This window comes from Peromyscus eremicus, chromosome X (assembly GCF_949786415.1).
Source record: "Peromyscus eremicus chromosome X, PerEre_H2_v1, whole genome shotgun sequence".
Lineage (NCBI taxonomy): Eukaryota > Metazoa > Chordata > Mammalia > Rodentia > Cricetidae > Peromyscus > Peromyscus eremicus.
Window position 1 is genome coordinate 121,790,170 of NC_081439.1, and position 10,785 is coordinate 121,800,954.

At 40.5% G+C, this 10,785-nt stretch overlaps 1 non-coding gene across 1 annotated transcript; it reads left to right on the top strand.

Moving 5' to 3' along the window:
* Positions 1-2,480: 2,480 nt before the first annotated feature.
* On the top strand, positions 2,481-2,605 carry LOC131900315 (U6atac minor spliceosomal RNA). Its single transcript, XR_009376213.1, has one exon. It is a non-coding gene; the product is annotated as a U6atac minor spliceosomal RNA (small nuclear RNA).
* The last annotated feature ends 8,180 nt before the right edge of the window (positions 2,606-10,785 follow it).

Here is a 10,785-nt window from a genome sequence, read left to right on the forward strand (position 1 = left end):
TGAAATTTCATTATGGCTGGTTAGCTATACTGTGTCCCACTGTCCTACTGGGCTACATGTTCTCTGATATATCCTGGAGGTCAGGGACAACAGCATGGCCCCAGGGAGGGAGGGGCTAGAATAAAATTCTAATAAAAATAAGTCATCTGCCCTTCACTATAGTTCCCCTCGCTAAGGAACTGTACTGGTGCCTTCAAATGCAGGACAAGTATTCCAGCAGCCCTAAAGGACAGACTCTATCACTTCCTAGTTGAAGAGCACCATGGCCCCCAGCCTTGGGAATTTTTCCAATTCCTGCCTGGTAAGTGACAGTGCTGGGAAGAGACCCCCTGGGGTCTGTATGTACCTGTTTTTTATCAGGTGTTCTGCCACCTCCTCTGGAAGCCAGAAAGAGTATCCCATCCTCCTTGTGACTGTCTTTCATGCTGACTAATGTACCTGATGAAATATTCAGGCAAAGAATGGTCAGGTTGAACATAGAATGAAATTAAATTAAAAAGAATACATGAATTTCAGGGCAGATCTGGTTGTAGATGCCTAATCAATATATAAAGAATGCTACCATCACACAATATACAGTAGTTACTTTTTTTTGTTTTACATGGGTAACAATTACACAATTTCTAGTTACCCCATCACAATCACCACCCTCCTACTACTTGTGCAGGACGTAACACACATAATATTTTTCATGATATACATATATATATATATATATATATATATATATATATATCACTGATATTAATTAGTATTGCACATATTTCATAATATATGGATTATATTAGCTGGGCAGTGGTGGCACACACCTTTAATCTCAGCACTCGGGAGGCAGAGTCAGGCAGATCTCTGTGAGTTCAAGGCCAGCCTGGGCTACCAAGTGAGTTCCAGGAAAAAGGCGCAAAGCTACACAGAGAAACCCTGTCTCAAATAACCAAAAAAATATATATATATGGATTATATGTATTGTTGCTATAAAAATTCAAAAATACAAATATGTCACAATTCTCTCCAAAAAAATTCTTTTATTAGCTGGCTTCCTCAAGGCCATTCCAATATTCTTTCTGCACAGCTCTTCTGAATACTCTAGAACTGAAGGTTTAACTCTATTTGGTATTGAAATGAAACCTGGTATAATTTTGTATGTTGACACATATTGTAATTCTTTAAGCTATGAGGCCCTATATATTCTTCATAAAAGAACCTTGTTGAGTGATGATTCCCAAATTCCTTCTGTGTAGTTTGAACATGGAAGGAGCTATGTAGCCTCTGTCATTGACACAAGCAAAACTGAGATGAAACAAACTGAAAGGCAGCATTTCTGTCATGCTTTAGAGGGAAGACTGAGCATGTGTGGCAAACTTCTACAGACAAGTAGGAGAGACAGAATGTCTCTGCAGAATGGGTGGAGACAATGAAACCCCAGGAGCACATTACTCTACATTGTAGAATAGATCTTGGAGTCTACAGGATCCAGCAACGGTAGGCAGGGGATACTTTCATGTCAAGGATCAATATTTGGAGCTCAATAAGGAGAAATATAAGACATAGCAGCTCCAGAGGGCAGAATCTTGGGACACTAAGATTTCCATCAAGATTCTCCTTTTCTTCTAATAGGGAAGACTGTAGAAAGATCTAGGCTAATTCCTGCAGAAGTGTCAGGAAGAGTGGCCATCTGACACACTGCCCAATGTATTCTGTTCTACAGCAGGCCTAGCCTCAAAGAAAAGTGTTCTTATCTGAATAACTGAAATCATAGAAAACCCTATTTTCCTCATTGAAGGGAAATGCTTAATTGCAATCCATCATTATACAGATGAAAACGGTGCTGAGAAGACCATGGTGAAGATCAGGGCAAAGGGGCGCAGTGTGATTAAAAGACTACATCTAGTTCTGGGCTGGGCATAAGCTCACCACCACCCCAACAGGGAAAGAACCCCAAAAGGCTGTGTACCTCTTATCACATGTAACCACTCTCTAAGGAAAAACTAGGAATTATAGAGGCAGAAAAAAATGGCATCACAGAGATCAGACCAACATACTCACAGCCACACCAAGCAGTGTACAGCCAGATAGACAAAAACCTTCAAAGCTCTTTTGAATGCTGTATTTAGTTGTATTCTGTTCATGGAAATGGGTTTTATAATGACATTTCCTGATTTTTTCCCTAACAGTCTTTCAGTGGTCTTTAACTTTCCCTGTCTGGGTAGTGTTTCAGTTTCCTTGAACCTGATTTTTATCATTTTATTGGTTTAATTTCTGATTTCACTGTCATTGACTTCTGGTGCCCTTTTTATTCCCTTGCTTCTGCTTGTTATGGATCATTTGTTTTTTAAGATCAATTAATGTGAATGTTTGTTTAGTTCTGACCTTTAATTTTAATCTGAACAATAAATGGTTAAAATTTTCTCTGTATTTGCTCATAAGGGACCCTCTCAACATTGCCATGGTGCCAATATTATCCAAAGAATAGTAAACCTATGTTGTACAAAAGAGAAAAGTTTAGCACTCTCTGTCAAGAGTGGAAGAGGTACTCACTCAAGAAACACCATGCACATAGCTGAAGAGCTGCCACCTATTTTGTTGCATCTGACAACTGTTTTCATATTATATAAAAACCAAGTAAGTTTGACTTTGAAAGATACATACTACCTTTCATATGTTATTCCTGCATTTTGCTTTTTTACATATGTGTGTATATGTATGTAAATAGGTTATGAAATTTAAAAGGCAGCCATGACTTCCCACTCTCCTAAGCTCTCTTTCCCGACCCTTGCCTTCCATTCCCCCGCCCCCACCCCCAGTTTGCTTATGTAGATCTCTTCCATTTCTTTGTCAGTGGGTGATCCCTGTGTCTTTCTTAGGGTCCTCTTTACTAGGTAGCCTCCCTGGAGTTGTGAGTAGCAGTCTAGTTGTCCTTTGCTTTACATCTAGTATCCACTTATGAGTGAATACATAGCATGTTTGTCTTTCTGAGTCTGCATTACCTCACTAAGGATGATTTTTTTCTAGTTCCATCCATTTGCCTGCAAACCTCATGATGTCATTGTTTTTCTCTGCTGAGTAGTACTCCATTGTGAATATGTGCCACATTTTCTTTATCCATTCTTCAGTTGAAGGGCATTTAGATTGTTTCCAGGTTCTGGCTATTACACGTGTCCTTGTGGTGTGATTGAGCATTCCTTGGGTATATGCCCAAGAGTGGTATAGCTGGGTCTTGAGGGAGGTTAATTCCCAATTTCCAGCTGAATCAGGAGTAGAGTGGGAGAATGGGGAGGGAGATACTATGATGAATGAAGACCTCAGGGGAATAAGAAGAAGCAGAGTGCTAGAGAGGTCCCCAGAAATCCACAAAGATACCTCCACTATAGACTACTGGCAATGGTCGAGAGAGGGCCTGAGCTGACCTGCTCTGGTGATCGGATGGTCGAACACTCTGGCTGTCATGATAGATCTCTCATCCAGTGTCTGATGGAAATGGATGCAGAGATCCATGGCCGAGCCCCAGGTAGAGCTCTAGGAGTCCAATAATTGAGAGAGAGGAGGGATTGTATGAGTGAGAGATATTGAGACCATGATTGGAAAAAGCAAAGGGACAAATAGCCAAACTAGTGGAAATGCATGAACTGTGAACCAATGGCTGAGGAGCCCCCATGGAACTGGACCAGGCCCTCTGGATAAGTGAGACAGTTGATTAGCTTGAACTGTATGGGAGGCCCCCAGGCAGTGGAGCTGGGACCTGTCCTTGGTTCATAGGCTGGCTTTTTGGATCCTGGGGCCTATGCTGGGACACTTTGCTCAGCCTTGGTGTAGGGAGGAGGGGACTGGACCTGCCTCAGCTGAGTCTACCAGGCTAGGCTGATTCCCCAGGGGAGACCTTGCCTTGAAGGAGGTGGGGATGGGGGGTGGATTGGGGGAAGGGCTGGAAGGTGGGAGGAGGGAGGAAGGGGGAATCCGTGGCTGATATGTGAAATTAAGTTAATTATAAAATAAACATTTAAAAAAAAAAAGGCAGCCATGAGAGAGAAAAAGAAGTCTTAAACTGTAGTGAGGGGTAAGAGTAGTAATAGAGTACATATTACAGGAAAGTGGGATGAGGACTTCTAGATGAGGAAAGAGACAAAGGAGGGGAAGCGGATGGGGAAAAGAGTAGGGAAGAAAATCAGCAGACACAAAATATGTATGAAAATGCCTAATAAATTATTTTATATTATGTGCCAGTTTTTTTTTAATTTATAAGAAAAATAGAATTCCAAAGCCTCCTGACTGCCAAGAAAGAGAAATGTCTTGAGTAAAGTGCATACACATTGTGTGTTTCATTTAGACCATGCTTTTGGCGCCCTCATGGGCATCTTACTTCAGAGCATTGGCAGGTCAATAAAAGACCCCTGAACTCCTTTTAGCACCCAAATGGCCTTGGAGATTTGTGCATCACAAGACCCAGAGATCTAGCCTTACCAGTGCCACTAATGTGAGGATAGGCATATTTACAGGCTGAGTGGATATTGAATAGAAAAGATCATTCACCCTTGAGGAAAAACCATGGAAGTATAAGGGCTAGGTAAGGTACCAGAAAAGTGGGAGAGAGGAACAGGGTACCAGGAGCTCCAGGAATGTGGTTTGAGCAGCTGGCATGGAAAGAGGGTAAGACAGTGGTTTGTGGTGGACAAATGAGTGTGGCCTAAGAGTAGCACAGGGATCTTCATGTCTCCCAAAGTCAGTAACTGTGTATCATGAGAATTAGGGGAGTATTTTACTGAAAATTTGGAGACTTGGCTTAGAAAAATTCCTCAAGTTGTTGATAGACTAGCTTCAGTGGCACAGGCTTGGGCTCAACAAGGAGACCAGCAAGAAAGGTGGTTGAATGGCAGAAGGAGAAGCATTGAAGGAGAAGCCTTTGAATTGGCCAGCAAGTAACATCACCCAGAGAACCTTTCAAAGTGATGTAATCACTGCCCATTGAATAAAGAAGCTCTCTTCATTCTAGCCAATAGGAGCATTAATCTACGGGCATAAGCACAAATGAGTAGAACACAAATTGAAAGACATTTTCAAAATCCTATTTAACAAAGCAATACCACAGCATTTCTCCCTGCTTGGGCATGTGTTTTCACCAGCAATAGCTCACTGACTAGGCTTACAGTATCCAACATGTTTTTTATACCATGGATCAGGCCTTAAATCCAATTTGAGTTGATCTAGTTGTACTCATGGCATACCTGCACTAAGAGATACAACTTTTCTGGCATGCTGAGTGTGTACCCACAGGGTCTAGAGCTAACCAGAACCCTTAGTAATATCTTTCCAAATATTTATATGGCGCTTTCTGGGATTAGAGTGGTGTCTTCACCACTCTAATCATTTACATCCATATATCTGGCATTCAATGAATACTGTGGCACTAGCCTGCATATGGGAGTAGAATCTTCAGACATTTTGCACACTAATAATTCATAAGAAGGTAGCCTCACCCTGGAACTCCTAGCATGTTTCCTTGCAGGAAAATATACACAGTGTGCCATAGTATGTCTAACTTCCAAAGAATCTTTTCCCCCTGCACTGTTTTTCTTCTAAGGCATTCACTATTCCTTATTGCCATTGATGCTTTTGTGAGTTGCTGTAAGGTATCCTCAGCTCCAGTATCTACTAAAGTCTCAGTGTTCCCTACATTAGAAACAACACAATTGTCTGCACGATACTCAAGTGCACTCAACATTGGCTACACTGTTAGGGGAAAAGCATGTATAGTCCTCACCCCAATGAAAGCTCATCCCTCCACTGCAGGAACATAGAGAAGCATCTGTACTTCCCTGTTATTAGGGCTTCTGGTTAATCATTGTTTGTGTTTTAAAACTGCCCAAAGTAAAGCACAGCCTTTGGCTTTTGTTTCAAAGGATTTCATGAGGAATTCCAGCATGACATAAATCCAGGTCTATTTGTCCTTGGGAGGGCTGAAAGGTGCCTTGGTCTACTTCTCATTCCCCCATACATACATCATAACCAGCAAGCCAGAACCTCCATCTCATCATCACTCTTATCCGGTTTTATTGCCAAATCAGAGGCTAACATGTGGATGCTTCTTGCATGTCCATTTCCCATTGAAATTCCCTCCTTATACAGACAAGTTTCTTGGGCTAATAGCAGAGCCACTAAGAACTTTCATCTGGAAAGTAGGGCAGCCCCAGTTGCATACCAGGGATCATACAACTGAGACCTCAGCTAGGAGGCATACCATTTATTAACATATATAGAAAGATGAGCATATTGGGATTCTGCTGCAAACATCCCACTACAACTCATTTTTGATTTTGTTTGTTTCTATTTGAATACATGTCTCATATGACTTTTCTTTTGGAGAAAAGATAATGAATTATTCACTTACACTAAGAAGCTGACAGATCAAAGAAAGGAGTCCACCAAATTCAGTGATCCAGTTTATTGGTAGTTACTAAATGAAACAGCTAGAGGAGGTGGGTGAAGGGAGAAGGGAGATAGCGGTGAGCTGAGTGGAGTGGAGGGAAGGGAAATTGTGGTTGAGATGTATTGTGTGAGAGAAGAATCTATTGACAATAAAAAATACTTATTTATTAAACAATTTAAAAATAAAATAAATAAAAGATCACAAGATCCCCCACCCTCTAAAAAAGTAAATCCCTGTACAGGAGCTGCGCCTGCAAAAGCTGATTGACTGATTACAACACTAGGAATGTGGAGAGTTAGGAATGCTGTGGGTCCAGAGCATTTATTAGAATTATCTTTGGCTAGTTTTTAACTTCTTAAATAGCCATTCCTTGCTTATCTCTTCATCAGCTCTAACATCCTTTGAGTAACAGAGGAAAAACACCTGGAATTTATGAACAGATGCTAGTGTTCACCAATCAAACTAATTATGAATGTTATTGGACAGCATTTGAGGCCTCACAGAATTTTACCTGCTTACCCACCTACATGATTGTGGGGCGTTTACCCACCACCCCCACAGTTTCCCAGAGTTTTCTTGAGTGCGAGCAGCAAGAAATATTAGATAGAAGGATTTATTGCGGAGAATATCGCGGAGATAAACAGACAGAAAATAAAGGATAGCCTCGAGAGGGCCTGGAACCTATTCCAACGGGCCCCGACTGTCTCTGCCCCAGGGTTTTTATAGAGACGCCAAGGGGTGGAGCAAAAGACCTCCTCCCCTAGCACAGCCAAGTGCAGACCATCCCAGACACCTGCACTCAGGCCCATGGTCTAATCATCCTCTATGAGGACCTGCTGGGTAAAGCCACGAGGAACCCGAGAACGGGCTCCCACAGGTCCCCCTTTCTTAATATATAAAAAATAACTATTAATGGCTTACAGCAATCTCCAAGCTGTTACACCTCCCAGTATGGGAGTAGAGGATGATATAGATGGCATTTCTCTTTTGAATTAGGTCCAAGGTGACTACAGCAGTCTTAGCTGGCTCAAGCCCTTTCTAAACCAAAAACTCTTAAGGCGACTACAAACCTAAAGAATCCCTTAGCTTCATCATTACCATTAACAGGTTAACATAAATATTGCTATACATAGTCACAATTCTCTCAATCTTACAACTCAAAGCAAACTCTTAACAGAACCATTTGAATTAGCATATATGGTGCTAAATATATTTAACAATTTTCTCCGTCTTACAACTTTAACTCAATCATTTGAATTTTCTTGCTAACAGAACATAGGAAAAACTTCAATGTATTCACATCAAACTTAAATATTTCCTTAACTCCAAAAAACCAGGGTGCATTAATATCAATAGGTTTCTGCAAACATAATTCAATCTCATAACTCCTCCTTTTCTTTATAATTTTTTAAACAAAATCTCAAACCTAGTTAGAAGAACCCAAACTTATACAATTCCTACAAACCCATATTGAAAAGCAATATTTTCAATCTAACCATAAACACTTTGAAAACTTTTAGCAAAACATCTAAAAGCAGTTTCTTAATAAAACTCTTTACACACTTTAAAAGTAGTCTCTTAGTATACCCCATTTGCATTTCCTACTAACAAAAACATGACATTAATCCACTCAAACAACTTTTGAAATTAGACTAAGGAATATTAACTCTCCCCCTTTTCTTTATAATTTAAGCAAAATCTCAAGCCTAGTTAGAAAACCCAAACTTTTCCATTTAAACAGTTCCATTTGTAACACAAAACCAGTTCTGTAAGTAATTTCATTTTTACATAAACAGTTCCACAAAACAATTCATGAATCACCAATTAATAAAGCATATGTGCATACACAAAACTGCATCTTGATTCTAGGTAGAAATAATAAATTTCTTCATTCAAACAGTTCCGTTTTTAAACTGGGCGGTGGTGGTACACGACTTTAATCCCAGCACTCGGGAGGCAGAGCCAGGCGGATCTCTGTGAGTTAGAGGCCAGCCTGGGCTACCAAGTGAGTTCCAGGAAAGGCGCAAAGCTACACAGAGAAACCCTGTCTCGAAAAACCAAAAAAAAAAAAAAAAAAAAAGTCCATTTTTAACCCAATTCCAGAAAACAGTTCCTAGGTCATTACTATAAGTAAACTCAAAATTATCCCATTGCAATGAAATCTCTACTGTTCATTTCATTTCTTAAGTCCCAAAATTCAAATGATAAATTCTGGTACAAGCCTTCCAAATATGAAGAAATCCATAACCAAAATCTTTTTGTAGTTTTATCTCATTTTAAGTTCAAAAAGTTCAAACAAATAAATTCTGGTATTAGGCATTCACTTCAAAACATGAAGAGACGTTTTTCTTTTTTCTTTCTTTTTTTTAATTTTTATTTTGCAATACAATTCAGTTCTACATATCAGCCACAGATTCCCTTGTTCTTCCCCCTCCCGCCCCCCTCACCTTCCCCCCAGTCCGCCCCCCATTCCAATCTCCTCCAGGGCAAAGCCTTCCCCACAGACTGAGATCAACCTGGTGGACTCAGTCCAGGTAGGTCCAGTCCCCTCCTCCCAGGTTGAGCCAAGGGACCCTGCATAGGCCCCAGGTTTCAAACAGCCGACTCATGCAATGGGCACAGGACCCGGTGCCACTGCCTGGATGCCTCCCAAACAGATCAGGCCAATCAACTGTCTCACCCACTCAGAGGGCCTGATCCAGTTGGTGATCCCTCAGCCATTGGTTCATATTTCATGTGTTTCGGCTCGTTTGGCTATTTGTCTCTGTGCTTTATCCAACCTTGGTCTCAACAATTCTCGCTCATATAAACCCTCCTCATTCTCGCTAATTAGACTCCCAGAGATCCACCCGGGGCCTAGTCATGGATCTCTGCATCCAGATCCCTCAGTAGTTGGATGAGGTTTCTAGCACGACAATCAGGGTGTTTGGCCATCCCATCACCAGAGTAGGTCAGTTCGGACTGTCTCTCGACCATTGCCAGCAGTCTGTTCATTTTTCAACCAAAACTTTTTGCAGTTAACAATTTTTGTTTAAACAACTGTCTCTGAACTTACTCTCAAGCCAGAGACCTTTTCAGGTACAGTAGTATTCTAAACCGCACCGTTTTTGATGTTAGCTCAGGTTTTTCTGTGTTGCGTCCATTTTCCACGGATTTCATCTGCGGATGCCTTGTGCTGGTTCTGGCGTCTGCCATTCTTAGCTTCTTAGCGGCTTCTGGAGCTTTTGAAACCATTCAGACTGCCTACTTTGCAGTCTACTGGGACACTAACCTGTATCTCAGGGTTTTTTTCATCATATACATTAAGCATAGACTCACACTTAACATTTACACTTTTTTACAAACTCACATATAACATTTTGCCTTGCAAAGCACTTAGACTTACATTCAACATTTACACTTTTACAAACTCACATATAACGTATTAATATCTACTTATTTATACTCCTTAAGGAAACTATAGAACTACTTTAGCAAATATATTTGTTATTACTTCTTATGTATTTCTTATGTTCATTCCATCTTATTTCTTATTTAAACTTACATTTACAACTAGCATCTTTACTAATTACAAGCTTATTACTACATGTCTTAAGACTACATTAGATACTTCTTGCAAGCTTATATTCTTTTTTTTTTTTTTTTGGTTTTTCGAGACAGGGTTTCTCTGTGTAGCTTTGCGCCTTTTCCTGGAACTCACTTGGTAGTCCAGGCTGGCCTCGAACTCACAGAGATCCGCTGGCTCTGCCTCCCGAGTGCTGGGATTAAAGGCGTGCGCCACCACCGCCCGGCACAAGCTTATATTCTTAAAGAAACTCTATATAGATCTATTTTACAAACTTATATAGGGCTACCATTAACATATATCTAATTTAGCAAACACCTGAAGATTTAACACAGAACTAACAAGACAGAATTTTTACAAACTCACATATCTTATTTTCATCTTTTTCTACTTCTTACTCTTAATTATCATCCCTATCTCTATTAGAAAGATTCTCTTAACTAGACAGGAAGTACGTACATCATTTCTAAAGTTTAGAGTTTATAGTCAGCTTTGCTATAAAACACTGGGATTTAGTGAGTGTTATTGTTATAGAATTGTGATAGTTGTTGCTAGGGGACTGTAACTTTCCCAGGATGAAGCCACACTCCAAAGCTGCCAGTTCTCTCAGCCATTCCGGACCGGCAGAGATGCACTGTCAGCAGTAGATGGTTTTTAACTAGAGGCTGTCCCTTCACCCAAATTCATAATAGCTCCCCTCAGTACTTCAATTCAGACAAACGTTTCTATTACAGCAGTACTTTTGGTTTGTTCTACTGAAAAACTTCACTTCACGCTGAGGGTGAAATTACCGTATTTA